The sequence below is a fragment of the Suricata suricatta genome, chromosome 1 (genome assembly GCF_006229205.1).
Source record: "Suricata suricatta isolate VVHF042 chromosome 1, meerkat_22Aug2017_6uvM2_HiC, whole genome shotgun sequence".
Lineage (NCBI taxonomy): Eukaryota > Metazoa > Chordata > Mammalia > Carnivora > Herpestidae > Suricata > Suricata suricatta.
The window spans coordinates 24892516-24905909 of record NC_043700.1 but is presented as its reverse complement, the minus strand read 5'-3'; the positions used below and the strand labels follow the sequence as shown (position 1 = coordinate 24905909).

The following is a 13394-nucleotide window of genomic DNA, read 5'->3' as shown; positions in this document are numbered from 1 at the left end:
AGGATGTTAGAAATACAGGGGAAGATCTCGAATCCAGGAGCTGTTCTTTCCTCTGTCCCCCACTACTGCAAACTTCATCACAGTCACCTGGGCTCATGTCTTGCCGATGGGCTATCCTGGAGCCCAAACTATGCTCTTACTATTCTTCATCCAATAAATGTTTGGGTGCTTAGTCTCTCAGATATTATCCCATCTCACGGGGTTTTTCCTTTGTGGCAGAAACATCAAAGAGTCTCACTTCAAGAGCACAGAGCTCTATAACTCAAAGTCACTTTGGTCTCCCCTTCTGGCTGAATAAGACCAGAAACTGCTTACAACCTCAAGCCATTATAAACTCACAAAGGTCCGTTAATCAAAGAAAAAAATAAATCTATGAATGAATACATTGAAAGTGGGAGACAAGAAGTAGGTATTTTCAAAGAACTGATACACTGTAACCTATGAAAAGCTGCGTATTCAAATAGGAAACTTGAAATCCTTGTATGAATGAAAAGACTGTAATTTTTTTTTAAGTTCTTCCCAAAGTTGAGAGCTGGCCAACGAGTTTTCTAGCTTATTGCCTCTTCCCTGGCTTCAGAATTAAACTATATTTGATTTGATTATATAAGAAAAAGAGAGGAGAGACTTTGGCCTGAATAACCACAGGGCCATTCTTATCTAAAAGTGTACATAGAGGTATTTTTTTCATCCCTAAAGAAAGGTCATTGCACACACACACACACACACACACACACAACATGCGAGCATGGCATGTGGGTCCTTTTTCCAGGTCCTTTACCTGAGGAGGCAGAGCTGGAAGACTGGTCTACACTGGCTTTAGACACAGAGAAAATCCAGGTTTCCCAGGAACTGAAGGGCCGCTTTGTCTTGGCTCAGTGTCTTCAACAAGCCAGCTGCCACACGTGGTCCCCTGGTAGTCATTCAGTCACAATTCCCCACAAAGTGGTGACCTCCCCAGTGCTCCAAGGATCTGAGGGATCAAAGACAGAAGTTTAGCTTCTGGTTCTCTGTGTAAAACTATGCAGGGAGCCCTTTAGTCACCTCAGAAACACCTTCACGCTGCCTGGTCCTGGATTTAACCCTACGTGTCCCCTGGGGACTTCAGGGTCTACTGAGCCATCTGATCTACCTGCCCTGGAAATGCAACTGGGATCCAGACGCTAAGATTTCCAATCCCAAATCAGGACCGATGGTCCAGAACATGACCTGGTAAGGGGTCGGTTGTGGAGTATTAATGACTATATGTAGCACTTTACCACTTATGGGAAACCCTACCAGTTTTAAATACTGAACCCTGGCTCTGTCCTCTGTTAACAAATCCCTCCTAGATAGATAACAGCTCTAGTAAAACAGATAATAATGATAATGCCCCTGTAACCATTTCTACCACCCAAGATGTCCACATCTTAATGGAACCCCTCACAATGCTACCTCACATGGAAAAGGGACAACAATGCAATTAAGCCTCTTGAGATGAGATGGTGACTCTGGATTAGCCAGGAAACCCAATGTAATTATATGGGTTGCGAGAGGTGGGTGGCAAGAGGCAGAGTCAGGAGATGGGGCCATGAAAGCAGGGGCTGCAGTCAAAGATTAGCAGATGCCATGCTGCTGGCTGTGAAAATGGAAGGAGGGGTCATGGGCCAGGAACGCAAGCAGGCTTCAGAACCTGGACAAGGCAAGGAAGCAAAGTCACCCAGAGCCTCCACAGGGACACAGCCTGAGCCTAGCCAGCACCTTGACTTTAGCCGACTACAACCCATCTCAGATTTCTGACTTCCACACCTGTGATAGCACACATTTACACTGTTTTAAGCCACTAAGTTTGTAGTTATTCATTGAAGCAACAAGAGGAAACTAATACAATAGCTAGTGTCAATCACTTCTTCTAACCTATGCACAAATGCCTCTTTGACCATGGATTTGACAACCCAAACAGAATATGAGCTCACTGGATGCTTGAGGAGATAGGTCAAGATGACCAAGAGAAAGATGAAGAACTCAAAAGTAGAGGACCAGGAGAACACAGATATTTCATGATTTTCCCTGCAACTTGCTTATTAGATACAAAGTAGGTCACATTGATTTGTTTTATTTTATTTTATTTTATTTTTAAATGCTTATGTATTTATTTTGAGAGAGAGAGTGTGTGCACATGCATGGAAAGGGGCAGAGAGAGAGGGAGAGAGAGAGAATACCAAGCAGGCACTGTCAGCACAGAGCCTGATATGGAGCTCAGTCTCACAACTGTGAGATCATGACCTGAGCCGAAATCAGGAGTCAGACACTTAACTGACTGAGCCACTTAGGTGCTGATATATTTTAAAAAGAACTTCTAAGTTATAACTGCAATCAGTATCCAATTTGGCTCAAACTTCCTTTTTAACAACATCAATTTCTGAAGCACTAAAATAAGATCCCAGTAATGAACTTCAGATCTTACAAGAGGCTTTTAGTTCATTAGGCTTTCTTTCTACTATATTTGCTCCATCAGGAACATGAACGAAACATATTAGTATTTATAAACACCCTCATACAATAATGTAAAAAAAAAAAGAGTACTTGAGAGTTAACATTCTTTGGACTAGAGAATTTGGTTAATTAAAATATTCATTTTCTAAGCTTCTGTTTTAATCAAAGTTTTATTTGAATGTGATAAGAGGTGTAGTAAATCACAATGCTGAGACAAGAGGGAACTCTTTCTGCACCAGAAATGAATGGATCCGACTGCAAATTTCATCACACCAGAGAGCCCTTCTGCGATCCCCCTCCTCCCGCCTCCATCCTGTGGCCCTATTTGATTATCTTTACTGACGATCTGAGTTTATGTTGTTTATTTGCTTATCGGGTCCTTGCCTCTTTCTTCTCCTAAATGCCAGGCCTGCAAAGACAGGAACTTTATCCTGTTCACAGCTACTTAGATCAGTGCCCAGCACACAGTACGTCTCAATAAATAGCCATTGCATGAATAAACAATTAGAAATTAGTCAAAGGGTCTTTGATAAGGGGACAGGAGCCCAACTTTCCTTGGATTCCTCCATTGGGCCAGCATGGTGTGGAACCTCATGTAATCTGCATAATAAGCATAGTAGGATGAGGGTGTTGGTCCCAACCTACACGTGAGGAGATCGACAGACAGCACATCTTAGCGAGTTAACAAAATACAAACTAGAAGCCAGAAGAATAGCTTTTTCTCTCCAAGGGTTGGGTGAGGATGGAAGGATGGTGAAAGAAAATACTCAGACTGATTTTTAACTGAGAGGAATAGATTAGTCACCTGGAACCCCAGACCTTCGCAGAGGCTCAGCCTCACCTCTGGGAGCCTCAGGTCCGCCAGTCTTGCTTACCCTGCTCTGCTCAAATATCCACGCCCACCTGGGCTTTATTTCTCCTAAGAAACCATCACGCGGCTCTCTTCCTTTCCAGGACATTTTCTCCGCACACCCAGGCAGAGGGGGCTGTGGCTCTCAGAGAGCACTGGGACTATCATGTCATGCCGATGTGGTTGTTAGCGCCACATATGGGGCGAGACATAGGTACCTAACGTCCCCTTATCTACAAACCTCTTCTCCAGCAATCCCACAACGCCTGCATTTCCACTACTAGAATCCACTTTTGATTGAAACATGGTGTCTACAGAAGGTATCTGTTAAAATACAGATTTATTGATTTACTTATTTTACCTTGGAAAGGCTTCATGGCCACTCATTAATGATCGGACGTGAATTATTGTAGAAGTTTAAACACCTGACAGCTGATTTCTGAGACAATGAGTGCTTGAATAGGTAAGTTTGGTTGGGGTAGGTGGGAAGAGGTGGGTGGGGGTGAGGGAAGAAGGAAAGGAACACGTATTGGCTAATAGATGCCAAGCAAGGACTTCAGAGTCCTAATGAAGACAGGATCGAACATAAGGTGTGATCCTCATTATGGTGGAGTCACTGTATATTTATCAGGCACATTTAACTGATCTTAATTTAAAATGAGAGAAAGAGAGAGATTGAAAGGAAACTTAAAGACATTTACATACCACGGATACCATCGGACCCCTGCCATCCTGCTTAACGGCCCATGAGCCCCACAGTGCATGAAATAAAGGAAGCATGAAATCACTGGTCTTGTGTCCTGGGGCCTCTCAGAATGGGAGCAGCTCCCAAGGCTAAGAGTGACTCTAGTGTTCAGAGATACACACTTTCCCCCATACAGTATGGCCCCCAGTTAGAACACAGCTACTTTACCAGGTGTTCCATTAAAGAGACATTAGTGGGCACTAGAGGGAAAAACAACATATGTTGGATTTAATGGCAAAGAATGGTTACCTTTGAGTTATTCTTGATTCCGTTCTTTCTCCCACACCCCACCCAACCCACCAGCTACCCCCATCAACTTGCTCCCCAAAGCATAAACTCAACCTGCCGCTACTCTCCATCTCCACCACCACCCCAAGTCCGAACTGCCAGTGTCTCCTGACTGCACTGCTGCAAATTACCTCCCTGGTCTCCATTTCCCCCCCACCCCCCATCCCTCCTCACGCAGCTGCCCAAGAGAGCTTGGGCACATCCTTACCCTGCTCAGAACCCTCCCAGCACACTTAGAAAACAAATGAGCCCTAAATGATGTAATTCCCCACCTAACTGCCCAGCGTTAGCTTGGACCACTTCCCCTTAGCCTGTCTTACTCTGGCTCATTCTCTCCTTCAGAGCTTTATCCTGACTGTTCCCTCTGCCTGGATGCTCTTTCCTTTAATCTTCACATGGAGGCTCCTTGTCACTCAGATCCAGGCTGAAATTCTTTGCCCTTGGAAGGGCCTTTCCTCATCATTCCTGCTCACTCCTAAGTCTGTGAGGAATGTTTAATGTTCACAGAAGGGTGAGGACTGTCCTCCTCTGCCAAATAGCTGGGCCCCTTGAAAGCAGGGACTTTGCCTATCTTGATCACCTTTGGAGAAAGGTCCCTAACACAGTGTGGGTTTCAAGCACATTCATCAAGGACACACTTAACTATCTTCATTTTCTGCTTACTTGCTCATTTCAGAACCTGACCCCTGGAAAAAAAATATCGGTCCACTATGAAAATAAGTAAATATTTTATAGATAAGGAAAGTGAGCCTTAAGAGATTCAGTCATTTATACACACATTTGAAGCCACTTCTCATGATCCTTAAGAAAATATATTTTCCGCTTCAAGAGAGTAGACAGTGGCTATTCTCAGCTCGAGTGTCACTCTCTAATGAATACAAGTCCTCAGGAGCACCTGGGTGGCTCAGTCGGTTGAGTGTCCAACTTCAGCTCAGGTCATGAACTCACAGTTCATGAGTTCCAGCCCCACTTCAGGCTCACTGCTGTCAGCGTAGAGCCTGCTTCAGATCCAGGGAAACCCCTCTGTCTGCCCCTCCCCTACTTGCGCTCTTCCCCCCCCCAAAATTAGAATAAAAGTCCTCATTTGGAAATAACACCTTACAGGAAAAAGTGTGTCCCTGAAGTGTGCATCAATTTGGGTTTAATCCAAAGGACCAATGACAAACAAGTCTTTGGTGTTCGGTGTGGCCCCTGGAGACTAGGATCCATCAGCAGAGGGGGCTGGGATGCACACCCCGGGGCCTGGGCGCCCTCACACTGTACTCTCTGCTAATGGCAAGACTGCCGGTATCAGCTGATCAGCTGATTTTCTGCAGAGGCAAACTCCCTTGGCTAGATTGTCAGGAACGCCCAGGAAAACATTGGAGTTTAAGTGGCAGTTTGTTGGGTCAGACCAGAGAAGTCAAGAATCAGAATCCAGGGTTACTAGGTGTCTTGAAGATCATCTAGTCCAAGGGTCCATCCATTGCCGGGACCCTCTCTACTCCATCCCACAGCTGCCCCTTCTGAGCTCGAACACCTGCAGCCACGAGGAAGCTCCCAGCTCTGCAAAGATCTAGTCAAACTAGACTATTAGAAAACTCTGCTTGTGTTGATTGAAAGATCTGGCTTCCTTTTGCTTTTCTGCTCACCCTTGTGACAGTTCAAGTCCTTTTAACATGTGAAAGCAGCTCTGTTTCCTTTCCTTCAGGCCAACCTCCTACCTCCTTCAGCCTCAGCTATGCTCCCATGGATAATCTTGGGCTTTTTTGCTAATATGATTACATTTTCCAGTCTGTCTAATTCCCCTTTGCAATGCAGTGCTCAAAATGGCACACAACACGCCAATATAGGATCTGATATGTTGTACACAGTGTTTCAGACAGTGTGGAGTTAACCATCCCTCACTGTTTATTTCTTTTAGGGCAGAGCAAGGCATTTGGACAACCATGTGCCTCAGCTGCCCGTTGCCATGCCTACCATCAGATGGAATGCCTCGGTCCATTTCCACACCCTCTCATGCATACATAGGTATCTGAGTCAGGGAACATTTTAGGAACATTCGGCCCACAGAGATGGTTCCACATGTGGAACTCTGTGGACTCTGGTCAACCAGTCCTGATGTTCCAGCCTTAACCAGGAGCAGGGGCCTCACCAGGACCTCATTCTAGGGGCAGGACTTGGGACAAGGCATACATAGTCGTGAGGTCCTAAGGGATCCAGTTTAGGCGGCCAGGGCTGGTGTTCTAGCATCTGGTTCTTCAGGTATGGACATTGGTGGGAATTCTGCAGAGCTCCAGGGTTGACCATGGGAGCATGAATCCAGAGATAAGTCAAAACCTGAAGGGTCCATAAACATGTTTGTGATAAGCAAGACACACTTATTACCTCGTAAGAGCCCCAGACATCATCCAGTTCAGAGCCTTTCCAGCAAAGATCCAACACACAAGTGAGCAGCAGCCAGAAGTTCTGGGGACAGTTGGGAGAAACTGGGTTCTTGGATCTGAGCATGAGGAATTGAGGGTCCACAGCAGTCCTCAGTACCAGGGAAACTAAAATGCAGGTCAGGAATCAGAACAAGGGCACTGAGGTCAGACAGACACTGACTTCATGATGAATTGCAGCTTGACTCCCAATTCAGCAACCTATTTCCTCGCAGCCTGTAAGTAGAGGTGAGATGGAGCCTCATCTTTGCTTGTCCTTCCCCAGTGGAATCTCTGGTGTCCTCCTCACTGGGTTCCAGGACACACAGTCAGGTGTGCACGTTCCCCTGAATCACTGAAAAGTGACAGCGGGAACATCTATAGAGGCAACATGCAAATTAGCTAACTTCCACTCAGTATTCCTTTCTATTTTAAAAACTGACACCACAATCTTCCTCTTGTCTTCAGGTAAAGTTAGATGCCCCTTTAATAAAGGTTCATTGGATGTTGTGTTTTCTTTCATAACTTTTCCCACAAACACAAATATTTGTCTGTGTAGTAATTTGTTTGGGTCTATCTCCTTGAGAGACTGTGAAAATAAGCACTATGTCTCTCTTATTCATTGCCTTATCACCCAGTACCTAAGATATTACACAAATAAATGACCAAGACAAATCGTGGCCAGAGGTGGGACTCTACTTTAGGACCGAGATATTAGTCTATTAGTCTACAAGGTTAAAAGGTTTACCAGATAGCTCACTACATTAACTCCAATAGTTTGGGATCAAGTGCCTGAATCACTCCCAGGCTGTTGACAATATCCAGTCATCTTTGATGTCACCACCCTTATCCACTTTTCTGGTGTCCTTCATTTTCCTGTCTTTGAAATCCAATTACTTTCATCTCTGTTCTCTGATATGGGTCTGGCTTTCTTATTGAAAGGACTGTGGGTACTATATTTTCTTGGTTTGCTTTATTCCTGTACTGTAGGCTGTGGTATTCCTGTATCCTAAGGTTACCAATGTTGGATTGTCTTTCTGAACATCTTGCGAACACTTATCAAGTTCCTACAGAAGCCATTCTGCCAATATGGCTTCCCTGAAAGACCAGATGTTATGGCCTAGATGTCTCTGTGCGAAATTCATTTGACTCGTTTTTGTGATTATTCCAAGGGGACTTTTATTCATCATGTATTTACATTATGATTTAGAAAATTTTAAGACTTCCTCCTTCTCCAAACTTGACAATAATTTCTGAGGGAGGTGCTCTTTTACCACTGAATGGAGGAGAAAGAATTGGGACAATGTCTAAGACAAAGACATCAAGATAAGCAAATTTAACGATCATTGGCTGGTAAAGAGGCATAATGTGGCCACTTAATGAGCCACAGCTTCCAAATCTCCAGAATAAAGGAATTAGTATCTCAAGTCCTTTCCATTACGATTGTCTAATATTTTGAATTTTAGAAGAAAAATTTTTATAGAAATATTCTTTTAAGAATAATTGCTAATTGCCACAGCTTGAAAAAAATCAGAATTTGCTGTTAATTTTTTCATGGTCCAAGCTGGACTTACATTTGTGCCTTTGACAAAATAAGTATTGGCTCTTTGGATTTTTTAATTACCATGGGACTAATGTATTGACATGATTCTGAGCACAACCTTAGAGCCCAGGGAACTGCTTGTAATTCTAGTAATCTCACAGTAGGTTACTCACACTTTGGTATTTGGGTTGACATTTATTTTTCTTTTTCACTCAAATTGATTTAAATATCATTAGCCCCCCCCCCCCACCTCCGAAATGCACCAGAGGGTAATTGCATTGACTATTTTGGTCCTACTCTGCTATTACTTTGCAATGAATGTTTCACAGCAAAACTTCCCTTGTGAACAGGCCAAGGAAGGCTGAGTTTGAATCTTAGTCACACCTTCTGAACACATGTAGAGTCTATTTTAAATGTAACTGAGGCAAATCACAGGATAGGAGAAAACACTTGCTAAATGGCAAGTGGTTGATTTGAGACTGTGTGTTAGGAGAGGTCTGAATGGAACTATGGAATTGTAATACATGAGAAAGGAAAAAAAAGTATAAACCAATTTCCATAAGGGTATCTTCACCAAAAAATCATCCTGATTGATTACCAGTTGCACAACATGGGTTAATTTTAAGATTCAAGTAACCCAAAAGCTTCTAAGATCCCATCAAAGAAGAGAGCGAGAAACTTTGAGGCTGCAGGACTAACAGTATCCAAATACGATCCTTTCCTTCCCATGAGGTCAGAGCCTAGAAGAAAAGAAGAGAATAAGAAAGTCTCTGTCACGTAGGAATGTAAATATTTTTGGTAAACTAGTTTTTTGAAATCTCCCTTTTCTAATTGGGATTCCAAATCTTGGGGAGATTGGGTTTATAGGGGAGGAATCCCCCCCCCCACCATCTGATCCTTCTAAATGTCTGTCATGATATTAACATGGGTTCTGTTGAAACTGAAAAGGAGCACGGTCCGAACCCTGAACTGGAGCAGTTTTCCTCACGACTCTTCTGCTGAACTTGTGTTATGGATCTTACTTTTCTAATAACGCAGCCAGTGTCCTGCCTTTAGGACAAAGGACGAGTCAGTTACAATGGGGCAAAAGCAGACAAAAGAATAAAAACAAGGCAATAAGAGGCGCCTGGGTGGCTCAGTCAGTTAAGCATCTGACTTCGGCTCAGGTCAAGATCTCACTGCTCATGAGTTCAAGCTGTGCGTCAGACTCTGTGCCGACAGCTCGGAGCCTGGAGCCTGCTTTGGATTCTGTCTCCATCTCTCTGTCCCTCCTCTGCTCAATCTTTCTCTTTATCTCAAATTACAAAAAAAAAAAAAAAAAAAAGGCAACCAAAGCAAAAATAAACAAGTGGAACTATTAAAAAAAAAAACCTGTACAGCAAAGGAAACCAACAAAATGAAGAGGCAACCTACTGAATGGGAGAAAAATGTTTGCACATCTGATAAGGGCTTAATATCCAAAATATATAAGGAACTCATGCAACTCAATGCGGGGATAAAAGCAATCTGATTTAAAAATAGGCAGAGAAATTGCATGTCCATTTTCCCAAAGAAGACATACAAATGGCCAACAGGTACATGCAGAGTGCTCAGCATTACAAAACACCAGCGAAATGCAGGCCCAAATCACAGTGAGATACCACCTCACACCTGTTACAATGACTATTATCAAAAAGACAAAAAATAACAAGTGTTGCAAGGCTGTGGAGAAAAGGAAACCCTTTTGTACTGATGCTCATAATGTAAATTGGCGTAACCACTACAGAAATAGCAGGCAGGATCCTCAAAACATTAAAAATGGGGCACCTGGGTGGCTCAGTCTTTTGAGTGTCTGAATCTTGATTTTGGCTCAGGTCATGAGTTGTGACATCAAACCCCCCTCCACCATCCCTTCCAGGCTCCATGCTGAGTGTAGGAACTGCTTGGGATTCTCTCTCTCTCTCCCTCTCTCTCTGCCCCTCTCCCATGCTCATGCTTTCCCTCTTTCTCTCTCTCTCAAAAAGAAAAATTAAAAATAGAACTCCCATACCACCCCCTAGCCCAACTTCTGGATATTTATCTGAAAGAAACAAACACACTATTTCAAAAAGATACCTCTGTGTTCATTGCAGCATAAGTTAACAATAGTTAAGACATGGAAACGATGTAAGTTCGCACTGAGAGATGAATGGATAAAAAGATGTGGTGTAAAGAATGGATATTCAGCCATGGAAAGGTAGGTTATGCTGCAACATAGATAGACCTTGAGGGTATATGCTAAGTGAAATTAGTCAGAGAAAGACAAATACTGCATGGTCTCCTTTTACGTGAAACCTTTTAAAAAATGAACTGATAGATACAGAGAATAAATTGGTAGTTGCCCAACCTCTGGAGGCGAGAAGTGGGCAAAATGGGTGAAACTGGTCAGAAGGTAAAAACTTCCAGGCATAAGATAAACGAGTTATAAGATAAACAAGGGATGTAATGTACAGCATAAGGACTATAGTTAGCAACACTGTATATCTGAGAGTTGCTAGGAGAGGAGGTCTTGAAAGATCTCATCAGGCACATTGCAATTATGTGTGTAATATGATGGACGTTAATTAGACTTATTGTGCTGAACATTTCACAATATACGCATATATCAAATCCTTATGTTGCACATCTAAAACCAACACAATGTTATATGTCAACTATATCTCAATTTAAAAAATTTTAGGGGCGCCTGGGTGGCTCAATTGGTAAAGTTCTGACTTCAGCTCAGGTCATGATCTTGCAGTTTATAAGTTCGAGCCCTGCATGGGGCTCTGTGCTGACAGCTCAGAGCTTGGAGCCTGCTTTGGATTCTGTGTCGCCCTCTCTTTTTGCCCCTCTCCTACTCATGCTCTTCTCTCTCTGTCTCTCTCTCAAAAATAAATAAATACATTTTTAATGTAAAATTTTTTTTAAGAATAAAAATTCCTATTCCTGGAGACCTCCCATTCTGTGAGGAGTTCGTGTACTTTCCCTGTGCATTCCCCTTCCTTCTCAGTCTTCTCTCCAGCCTCTAAAATTTCTTTCCCTTTCTCTAGGTCACTCTTTTGTCTTGAAGTTTGACAACTCCGACCCTAGATTTGCAACACCGACTACCTCAAGAAATGGTGGAATATTCTCCCAGGAATCCTTCTTCATTCAAATTAAAGTTTAAAAAGTGTATTTTTTCTCTTAAATATTGGAGGCAGTCTCTGATTTCTGGTTCTGCCTGTAAGGAGCTTGGAAGTTTCCACTCCACTCTAACAACTCAAGAGCTGAGCAGACGGAAAACTTAACAAGTCTTATTGGATCTGCTGGAGATGGAAGGACCCACGCTAAACCACTGTCCCCCAAGACTGGGGACACAGACAGGAGAATACAGGGGACAGGGGGTCATGTGGCTTTCAGGAGCAGAAGTTTGCCAGCAGAAACCGCCCTGGGGACCAGTACCCGCGTAGAAGTAATGGAGGAGTTGCTGAAGACTCAGTGCAGACAACATTTGAAAGTCAAAAACTCCAGGGGGACCGAGGCATAGGGGAGCCTTGGCAATCTTATGAGATTTAACTCAAGGAGTTCAATCAGTTTCCCACAGTAAATATCAGGGCAAAATCGCCTTGTGCTTCTAGCAAGGCGCAAAGGAAACAAAACCATTTTCAAATATGCAAGAGCACTATGTTCTCCTTAACAAGACCTGGCCTGAGGGGAAACTAGTTAACCAGAACCTAACTTACTGGGGTGACGTCAGAGCCGAACCATCACGAGGGAAAGAGAAATACCCAACTGCAGCCCATCCCAGACAACCTGTCTGTCCCCTAAGGGATAGGGGAGTGAGGAGAAAAATTCGGAGAACACTTGAGAAGTTGGAATTTAGCACAGGCTCTCTAAAGGACTGAGACCTAATCAGGAAACTGCGGAATATTCCCCTCCTCCCACACCTCAGCACCACATTACTCCTTATGGCAGTTTCTGACACCCAGTGCATCAGGCCTGGCTATCCATAAAAAATGACAAAGCAGGGGCACCCGGGTGGCTCAGTCGGTTGAAGGTCCAGCTTCGGTTCAGATCATAATCTCACAGTTCTTGCAGTTCGTGAGTTCAGGCCCCACATCCGGCTGGCTTCTGTCAGCATGGAGCGTGCTTCAGATCCTCTACCCGCTCGTCCCTTAGCCTCCCCCCCCAGCTCGTGCTTTCCCTCTCTCAAAAATAAACATTATAAAAAAGAAGAAGAAATGACAAGGCAACTGAGAACAAGCATCAGAACCAGACGTGGCAGGAATGTTGGAAATATCAGACCCCGACTTTCAAACAATATGATTAGTATACTAAGAGTTTAATGGATAAAGTAGACAGCATGCAAGAAACATGGGCAATATACACAGAGATGGAAATCCTAGAAAAGTGTTCCTAACCCATTCTAGAGGCCAGCTCTCAGGCCATGAAAAACAATGGTGGAACCTTAAGTGGATATGACTAGGGAAAGAAGATAAGCTGAAAAGGCTCCACACTGTGTGATGCCGACTATATGATGTACTGAACAGGGCAAAACGATGGAGATAGGAGAAAGGTCAGTAGTTGACAGGGACGAGGGAGGTGGAGAGGGAAGAGATGAATAGGGAGAGCACATAGGGCTTCTGGGGCAGTGAAAATTACTTTTAAATACTGTCATGATGGAGCCATGTCATTATACATTTGTCCAAATCTATAGAATGCTAAACGCCAGCAGTTAACCCTCGGGTAAACTGTAGACTGTGGGTAATTATGTGTCTATGTAGGTTCAGCAATTGTCAACAATATATCACTCTTGGGGCATCTGGGTGGCTCAGTCAGTTGAGCATCTGACCAGTTCAGGTCATGATCTCATGGCTCATGTGTTCCAGCCCCACACCAGGCTTTGCACTGGCAGGAGCCTGCTCTGGGTGCTCTGTCTCCCTCTCTCTCTGCCCTGCCTCGCTCACATGCTCACCTGCATTCGAGTGTGTGCTCTCTCTCAAAAATAAATAAACATTAAAAAAACTTAAATATATCACTCTGGTGGAGGTTATTGATAATAGAGGAGAATGGGGGGGGGGGCGATGCAAGGTGATATGAGAAATCTCTACCTTT

The 13394-nt window shown here is 43.7% G+C and overlaps 1 long non-coding RNA gene across 5 annotated transcripts in view; it reads right to left on the bottom strand.

Moving 5' to 3' along the window:
* Positions 1–13394, bottom strand: part of LOC115288278 — a 64232-nt gene that overhangs the window by 45358 nt on the left and 5480 nt on the right. For 3 of the 5 annotated variants that reach the window (XR_003906915.1, XR_003906919.1, XR_003906920.1), the window contains exons 1-2: positions 6723–7477; positions 779–970 (exon numbers count right to left, since the gene is read on the bottom strand). This is a non-coding gene — a long non-coding RNA (uncharacterized LOC115288278). Of the gene's footprint in view, positions 1–778; positions 971–6722; positions 7478–8898; positions 9041–13394 lie in introns of those variants that run through there. The other 2 variants (XR_003906918.1, XR_003906916.1) reach the window with 2 other exon arrangements.